Raw genomic sequence first — 10192 nt, 5'->3', positions numbered from 1 at the left:
TCCTCTTTTCCCCATTGCTGTAGTTCCTTTTCTCTCTCCTCAATCCGCTTGGTCCTGTTGTGGTGGGTGTTTCTGTAAAGGCAGTCATTGTTGTTCTCCCCCTTAGACGAGAAGGAGCATGGATAGGACCAAGATGCGGATTGAGGGAAATAAGCCATCTTTTAATGACAACAGCAAACAAGACACTACAAAACTACAAAACAACAAATGTGACTAACCTTCAACCGTCCATGTGTGGACACAGGAACAAACACCCACGAAACCCCAGTGAAACCCTGGCTGCCTTAGTATGACTCTCAATTAGAGACAAACGATACACACCTGTCTCTAATTGAGAATCATACCAGGCCGAACACAAAAACCAACCTAGAAATACAAAACATAGACTGCCCACCCAAAACACACGCCCTGACCATAAACACATACAAAAACAACATAAAACAGGTCAGGACCGTTACAGTCTATGTGTCTCTCTCTGTCTCTTTGTCTGTGTGTGCACTCATGTAAACATGTGAGGACTAAAAGTGAATAAATGCAGCAACATGATGAGCAGGCAGTTGCTTATTATAGCAGTGCGCAGGTAAAGCACGTGGTGGGATGCACTCTTTGCCTTGCTCAGGTGCAGGGAACAGCCAGGGACAGGTGGGCAATGGACCTTCTTACTGTCCATCGCTTTAGCCAAGTTACAGAAGTATAAAATATGTGAATAAATTGTTGAAAGCGTCCAGGACGTCATCTCCACAAAAAAAAATCCAGGGTAGGTCGAGTGAAAGCACACAGACAGTAGCTGGACATTTGCTTTTTCCCACGCTGGCAGAGCAGCCAAAATGTTAGAACATTTTAAGGATACAGCCAGGCAATCAAAAAAAACTAACATGTCAAGCAGTTTTAGAATAGACCTAGATATTGAACAATGAAAATGCGGTTGAACGTTGTGCAGGGCTGCACCCAATCTTTATTATCATAATGTCATTCATTGCACCCTGTCTTGGCCAACCCCGTGATAGTTTTAGTTGGCCACCCGACCCACCACCGAAGTGTCAGCTGATGTATGTTGTCGACTTTAATCCGTTAGCTAGCTAAATCGGCTGTTCTGTACTAGTGGTAGAACGAAGTGTCCAGTAGCGTGCAAAATATGTTGACCCTCATCTCAAACGTGTTCCGACTTGGCAACGCCAGCAAGAATGTGGTACGTACTACTGGCAACCTACGTGCCGCTGTCCATGGTGCTGAAAGCTAGCTAGGTGATTTCGCTATGAGATAGCAAGCTAGCTAGCTAACTACATTTGCCAGATGAGAGGTTGCTAGTAGCTTCAGTCCCAGATAGCAGTGCTGACCTTGTAGATGTCGGCCCGTTAACATGGTCACTCACAGCCCCAACTGAACAACACAATATCCAAATCATTTTTGTTTGGCGCTTGCATTGATGACAGCCTGTCCATGCATTTGTTCTATTCGGCCAGATAAAATTTGAACATAGATGTAGCGGGATAATTTATTTATGTTTTATTTAACTAGGCAAGCCAGTTAAAAACAAATTCTTATTTACACGACCAGTCCCTATGAGACTCCCAATCAGGGCAGGTTGTGACACAGCCTAGATTCGACCCGGGTGTTTGTGTAGTGACGCCACAAGCACTGAGATGCAGTTTCTTAAATCACTGCGCCACTCGGGAGCAACGAGTTTGTAGTCTTATTTTTATTTCCTAAAAGTTGATTAGGAAGTACAGGGACAAGGGGAACAGGTGCACTGGCTTTTTTAGGGAAAACATATTGAGAACTAGGTCTCTTTTACAAATGCGCCCTGTATATACAACATAAATATACACATTATACCATATGTGTATATATATACAGTGCCAGTCAAACGTTTGGACACCTACTCATTCCAGGGTTTTTCTTTATTTTTGCTATTTTCTACATTGTAGAATAATAGTGAAGAGTCAAGAGTATGAAAGAACATATATGGAATCATGTAGTAACCAAAAAATTGCAAACAAATCTAAATATATTTTATATTTGAGATTCTTCAAAGTAGCCACCCTTTGCCTTGATGACAGCTTTGCAAACTCTTGGCATTCTATCAACCAGCTTCATGAGGTAGTTATTTGTTTAACACTTTTTTGTTTACTACATGATTCCATATGTGTTATTTCATAGTTTTGATGCCTTCTCTATTATTCTACAATGTAGAAAATAGTACAAATAAAGAAAAACCCTTGAATGAGTAGGTGTGTCCAAACTTTTGACTGGTAGTGTGTGTGTGTAATTAAAATACAAAAACAGTCATGGGAAGCACAAATCACCCAGAAAAACAGTTACATTCCTCCACAAATAAGTCCATAATCAATACTTTAAATTGCCTCGAAATGGCACCAGAACATCAAGATTAATTGTATTTTGAATTTTGTTCCAGCAATACGGTGCATTAAAACTACACTGAACACAACATGTAAAGTGTTGGTCCCGTGTTTCATGAGCTGAAATGAAAGATCCATACGCAAAAAAAGCTTATTTCTCAAAAATAATAAAAATCACAAATTTGTTTACATCCCTGTTAATGAGCATTTCTCCTTTGCCAAAACAATCCATCCACCTGACAGGTGTGGCATATCAAGAAGCTGATTAAACAGCATGATCATTACACAGGTGCACCTTGTGCTGGGGACAATCAAAGGTCATTCTAAAATGTGCAGTTTTGTAACACAACACAGATGTCTCAAGTTTTGAGGGAGCGTGCAATTGGCATGCTGACTGCAGGAATATCCACCAAAGTTGTTGCCAGATAACTGAATGTTAATTTCTCTACCATAAGCTGCCTCCAACGTAGTTTTAGAGCATTTGGCAGTACATCCAAATGGCCTCACAACTGTGGACCATGTGTATGGCGTTGTGTGGGCATGCGGTTTGCTGATGTCAATGTTGTGAACAGAGTGCCCCATGGTGGCAGTGGGGTTATGTTATGGGCAGCCATAAGCTACGGACAACGAACACAATTGTGTTTTATGGATGGCAATTTGAATGCACAGAGATACTGTGACGAGATCCTGAGTCGCATTGTGAGGCCCATTGTTTAAAGGTATCTGTGACCAACAGATGCGTATCTGTATTCCCAGTCATGTCAAATCCATAGATTAGAGCCTAATGAATTTATTTACAAATTCACCGATTTCCTCATGAACTTTAACTCAGTCAAATCTTTGTAATTCTTGCATGCTGCGTTTTTTTTTGTTAAGTATAAAAGCAGATGTATCTAGCTCGGTAGTTAACCAATCCTGTGAATGGGTTAGGCAACTCAGGTGTCTACACTTCAACAGCAAAGTTAGATAAGACAGAAGTTTCTGAAGTAGGGCCTTGTAAACACAAAGGGAGTAATGTAGAGATCTGCAGGTCTTCAGTGAAGTCCAGCCAACCTTTTGATACAGGATGCAGTGATGAATATCAAACCTGTAACAAAATGAAGGGCACTATGGTAGATGGCATCCAATGGTTTAACAGTAGTAGCAGCTGCACTTTGATAAATTATATCACCATAATCAAGAACAGGTAAGGTTGACTGAATAATCTGCTTCCTTAGAGAAATGAATGATCTGTTTCTGTTGAAAAAGACAACTTTAAAACTTAGCTTCTTTACCAGATCACCTATATGTTTTTTAAACGTCGAATCCATATCAATCCAAATGCCTAAGTATTTATGTGTGGGAACACGTTCGATTGGAGAACCATCTGAGTGAACGAGTAGTTCATCTGAAACCTTCTTACGAGAGTTTGAAAACAACATGTATTTCATTTTGCCTGTAGGCAAGGGATTCCTGCATAGCTATAAAATCTGCCTGTAGTTTTGACACAGCCAGATCAACAGTCAGATCAACAGTCGGGGCAATAGCATACATAATACTATCATCCGCATATAGATGAAGTTTACAATTTTAACAGATTTACCAATAGTGTTTGTATAAATAGTGAAGAGAACGGGTCCCAAAATTGACCCCTGTGGTACACCTTTATGTACATCAAGAAATTCAGACTTAACCCCATTAATCACGATAGACTGAGTTCTGTCACTAAGATAATTATGAAACCATGAACAGGCGTCAGGGCTCAGGCCTACCGAGGACAACTTAGTCAATAAAATAGCATGATCAACAGTATCAAAAGCTTTTGACAGGTCCACAAACAAAGCAACACATTTAATTTTAGTGTGTAAAGCATTGACAAGATCATTAACAACTAAAGTGGTTGCTGTACTAGTGCTCTGCACAGGCCTGAACCCTGATTGGTTTACATTCAAAATACATTTCTCAGATAAAGAGGAAGTTGTACATTTACCAAGGATTCAAGAATCTTAGCCAGACGAGGAAGCCTTGAAATGGAGAGATAATGATAAGATCACTACTATCCCCGTCCTTATGGAGTGGCAGCACAAGAGATGATTTCCAGACTTTTGGAATATTTCCTGATAACAATGATGGGCGCTGCACACTTAATTTAAGCAGATCCAATTTGTTGGCCCCTGTGAATTTCTTGTTGTCTATTGCTAGCAAAGCAGCCAGGACTTATTTTTTGTAAATAGTCTGAAAGAAAACTTTGACTAACTTCTCTGATCATTCAGCAAGTTTCTCCTATCAGTATCCAGCTCAATATCATTGTGAATAGGCTTAGAAGTTATTTCAAAGAGAGAGCCCGCTGAAGTAAAATGGTGATTAAATGCATCAATGAAGGCATTTTTTCCCATAATGAGACCAGTGTCTGAATACACTTTTTTTGTGGCAGAGAGGAGGAAGTAGAACCCTTCAGGGATTTAACAGTTTTCCAGAATTTAGCGGGTTCCATTATAATCCAAAAGAGGTGTTACATAATAATCGATTTAGCCTTTCTTATTTGTCTTACACAACAATTCCTCAATTGCTTTAAAGCTTGCCAGTCCGGGCCTAAGTGTCACGCCCTGACCATAGAAAGCTTTTTATTCTCTATGTTGGTTAGGTCGGGGTGTGACTAGGGTGAGTCATCTAGGTGTTTATATGTCTATGTTGGTCTGTTATGGTTCCCAATCAGAGGCAGCTGTTTATCGTTGTCTCTGATTGGGGATCATATTTAGGCAGCCATTTCCACTTTGTGCTTTGTGGGATCTTGTCTTTGTATAGTTGCCTGTGAGCACTATTTCTAGCTCCATGTTTCGTTTGTTCGTTTTGTTGTTTTTGTTCTTTAACGTTTTCTATTCCAAAATAAAGGATGGAAACATAACTTTGGAAACATACTGTCACGGTCGTCTTGCGAAGAGAGTGAGGACCAAAATGCAGCGTGTGGAAAGTACATCTTCTTTATTAAAGAAAGAAGACGAAAACGACACGAACACTATACAACTAAACAAAACAACAAAACAGACGACCGTGAAGCTAATCAAACATAAGTGCTGACACTAAACACTTAGACATAGACAATTACCCACAAATGCATGATGCCCATGGCTGCCTTAAATATGGCTCCCAATCAGAGACAAATGAAAGACATCTGTCTCTGATTGAGAACCACTCAGGCAACCATAGACATACCTAGACACATTCACTCAACCATAGACATACCTAGAAACATTCACTCAACACAAACTCATACACTACACCCAACACCCCCTTTACCATATAACCACCCAAAACGACAAAACACAAACATTCCCCATGTCACACCCTGACCTAACTAAAATAATAAAGAAAACAAAGAATACTAAGGCCAGGGCGTGACATAACCCCCCCCTTAAGGTGCGAACTCCGGGCGCACCAGCATAAAGTCTAGGGGAGGGTCTGGGTGGGCGTCTGTCCACGGTGGCGGCTCTGGCACTGGTCGTGGTCCCCACCCCACCATAGTCACTACCCGCTTTCGTAGCCTCCTCCAAATGGCCACCCTCCACATTAACCCCACTGGATTAAGGGGCAGCACCGGACTAAGGGGCAGCACCGGACTAAGGGGCAGCACCGGACTAAGGGGCAGCACCGGACTAAAGGCCAGCACCAGGATAAGGGGCAGCACCAGGATAAGGGGCAGCACCAGGATAAGGGGCAGCTCCGGACTGAGGGACGGCAGCTCCGGACTGAGGGATGGATCCTGGCTGGATGACGGCTCTGGCGGATCCTGGCTGGACGGCTCTGGCGGATCCTGGCTGGACGGCTCATGGCTGGCTGACGGATCTGGCTGCTCATGGCTGGCTGACGGATCTGGCTGCTCATGGCTGGCTGACGGATCTGGCTGCTCATGGCTGGCTGACGGATCTGGCTGCTCATGGCTGGCTGACGGATCTGGCTGCTCATGGCTGGCTGACGGATCTGGCTGCTCATGGCTGGCTGACGGATCTGGTTGCTCATGGCTGGCTGACGGATCTGGCTGCTCATGGCTGGCTGACGGATCTGGCTGCTCATGGCTGGCTGACGGATCTGGACGCTCATGGCTGGCTGACGGCTCTGGACGCTCATGGCTGGCTGACGGCTCTGGCAGATCCTGTCTGGTTGGCGGCTCTGGCAGATCCTGTCTGGTTGGCGGCTCTGGCAGATCCTGTCTGGTTGGCGGCTCTGGCAGATCCTGTCTGGTTGGCGGCTCTGGCAGATCCTGTCTGGTTGGCGGCTCTGGCAGATCCTGACTGACGAATGGCTCTAGCGGCTCCTGACTGACTAACGGCTCTGACGGCTCGGGACAGACGGGCGGCTCTAATGGCTCGGGACAGACGGATGGCTCAGACGGCGCTGGGCAGACGGATGGCTCAGACGGCGCTGGGGAGACGGATGGCTCAGATGGCGCTGGGGAGACGGATGGCTCAGATGGCGCTGGGGAGACGGATGGCTCAGATGGCGCTGGGGAGACGGATGGCTCAGATGGCGCTGGGGAGACGGATGGCTCAGATGGCGCTGGGGAGACGGATGGCTCAGATGGCGCTGGGGAGACGGATGGCCCTGGCCGGATGAGGCGCACTGTAGGCCTGGTGCGTGGTGCCGGAACTGGAGGCACCGGGCTAAGGACACGCACCTTCAGGCTAGTGCGGGGAGAAGGAACAGGGCATACTGGACCCTGGGGACGCACATTAGGCCTAGTGCGTGGTGCCGGAACTGGTGGTACCGGGCTGGGGACACGCATCTCAGGGCTAGTGCGGGGAGCAGCAACAGGATGCACAGGACTCTGGAGAGGCACAGGAGGCTTGGTGCGTGGTGCCGGAATTGGTGGTACCGGGCTGGAGACACGCACCATAGGGCGAGTGCGTGGAGGAGGAACAGGGCTCTGGAGACACACTGGAAGCCTGTTGCGTGGTGTAGGCACTGGTGGAACTGGACTGGGGCGGGGAGGTGGCGCCGGAAATACCGGACCGTGCAGGCGTACTGGCTCCCTTGAGCACCGAGCCTGCCCAACCTTACCTGGTTGAATGCTCCCCGTCGCCCGACCAGTGCGGGGAGGTGGAATAACCCGCACCGGGCTATGTAGGCGAACCGGGGACACCATGCGTAAGGCTGGTGCCATGTATGCCGGCCCGAGGAGACGCACTGGAGACCAGACGCGTTGAGCCGGCTTCATGGCACCTGGCTCAATGCCCAATCTAGCCCTACCAGTGCGGGGAGGTGGAATAACCCGCACCGGGCTATGAACACGTACAGGAGACACCGTGCGCTCTACTGCGTAACACGGTGTTCGCCCGTACTCCCGCTCTCCACGGTTAGCCTGGGAAGTGGGCGCAGGTCTCCTACCTGCCCTCGGCCCACTACCTCTAAGCCCCCCCCCAATAAATTTTTTGGGCTGACTCACAGGCTTCCTACCGCGTCGTCGTGCTGCCTCCATTCGCCGGTATCCCTCCTCGCACTGCGCCAGAGAATCCCAGGCGGGCTCCGGCACTCGCCCTGGGTCGATCGCCCACCTGTCGATCTCCTCCCACGTAGTGTAGTCCAGATTACGCTCCCATTGCCATTCCTCCTTGCGCTGCTCCTGTTGCCGCTTATCACGCTGCTTGATCCCGCATTGGTGGGTAATTCTGTCACGATCGTCTTGCGAAGAGAGTGAGGACCAAAATGCAGCGTGTGGAAAGTACATCTTCTTTATTAAAGAAAGAAGACGAAAACGACACGAACACTATACAACTAAACAAAACAACAAAACAGACGACCGTGAAGCTAATCAAACATAAGTGCTGACACTAAACACTTAGACATAGACAATTACCCACAAATGCATGATGCCCATGGCTGCCTTAAATATGGCTCCCAATCAGAGACAAATGAAAGACATCTGTCTCTGATTGAGAACCACTCAGGCAACCATAGACATACCTAGACACATTCACTCAACCATAGACATACCTAGAAACATTCACTCAACACAAACTCATACTACACCCAACACCCCCTTTACCATATAACCACCCAAAACGACAAAACACAAACATTCCCCATGTCACACCCTGACCTAACTAAAATAATAAAGAAAACAAAGAATACTAAGGCCAGGGCGTGACACATACCTTGATTTTCTATGTTGGGATTTTTGTGTTCGGCCTGGTATGATTCTCAATCAGAGGCAGCTGTCAATCGTTGTCCCTGATTGAGAATCATACTTAGGCAGACTGGGTTTCACGTGTGTTTTGTGGGTGTTTGTTTCCGTGTTTGTGTTTTCACCACACGGTACTGTATAGGTTTTCTGCACTTCGTTTATTTGTTTTGTAATTCAGTGTTCAGTTTTCGTTATATTAAATCATGATGAACACTAACCACTCTGCGTATTGGTCCGATCCGTCTCGCCTCTCCTCGTGCGAGGAGGAAAGCCATTACAACACTGCATCTTGGTCTACTCCTTTCAACGACTGTGACACTAAACCGGTGTTCCTGGCCTTGACCGAAGCATCATCTCTTTTAAAAATGACTTCTGAAAATTCCAGAGTGTACCGGCCATTCGATCTACCTTTTTAACTCTTCATTTTTTGAAGGGAGCATGATTATCCACAATAGTATTGAAGACATATGCAAAGAGGCTCAAAGCTATATTGGTTCAGGGATAGCTGAAATGTATTCAAGGTCACTAAAATATAGATGATGTAAAAAAGCTTGTTAACGGAGGTTTTTAAAGTTCCTCTTTGTGATGACACGAGGCTTATATTTTTGTATTCTCACATCTCTAACACAAACCATTGGACAATGATCACTAATGTCTTGGGCAAAGACACCAATAGAAACGTATTTCTCTGGTGTATCCATTAAGATGAGACCAATCAGAGTTGACTTTAAAGGATCTTTAGGGTTGGGCCGTATAGGCTTAGTCACCAGCTGGGTTAGATTTAGATCTTTACACATTTCTTTTATATTGTCTGAAGCCTGCATTTCCAAATCATAATTTAGGTCACCCAGGATAATAACTTCTGATTTTATAAAAGACAACAAACTAGTTAACTCTTCGAGTGCCGAAAGGTTAGCCAAGGGAGGTCGGTAGATCCCTATAACAGTTATGGATACATTTCTCCCCACACAAAGGCTTAAAGATAGTAGCTCAAATTTTTTGGCAAGGGAAATAAACTATTTTCATAAAAATGGCCACTCCTCTACCCTGTCTGTCAGCTCTGAACACATTATAACCCTCAATATTAATATCAGTCCAGAGTGTCCACAGATATCCAAGTTTTAGTCAATACCAGAGTGTCCACAGATATCCAAGTTTCAGTTAATACCAGAGTGTCCACAGATATCCAAGTTTCAGTCAATACCAGAGTGTCCACAGATATCCAAGTTTCAGTCAATACCAGAGTGTCCACAGATATCCAAGTTTCAGTCAATACCAGAGTGTCCGGATTCGTCATCCAGTTTAGGAAGTAAGCTGTTAATATTCAGCTGCAACAACCCAAGTCGTTTGCGATTTTTTAAGTCTCATGAAGTCTTCAACTCAAATAAGCTACGTTCAATAGACGGTTGCAGGCCCTGTCTGATGGTTGAAATTGATATAGTTGGTATGGCTAGAAGATTGCATAGAACTGCACCGTTTGATCTATCCCGTTTAGCAATAGAAGATGTAGAAATGTGAATTACTTTTTCAAGGTTAGCGCCATAGGGCCTGAGGCCGATGTCAATGTGGGGAACTCTGAGTAACTAATGATGTAATGTTACAAACTGACTTGCACGATAGCAACCAAAGCCCATGTAACAGCCCAAGCCCTCTACATGGGGGTATTCAGGTTTAT

Source organism: Salvelinus namaycush, chromosome 7 (genome assembly GCF_016432855.1).
Source record: "Salvelinus namaycush isolate Seneca chromosome 7, SaNama_1.0, whole genome shotgun sequence".
Lineage (NCBI taxonomy): Eukaryota > Metazoa > Chordata > Actinopteri > Salmoniformes > Salmonidae > Salvelinus > Salvelinus namaycush.
This window is presented reverse-complemented; position numbering follows the sequence as displayed.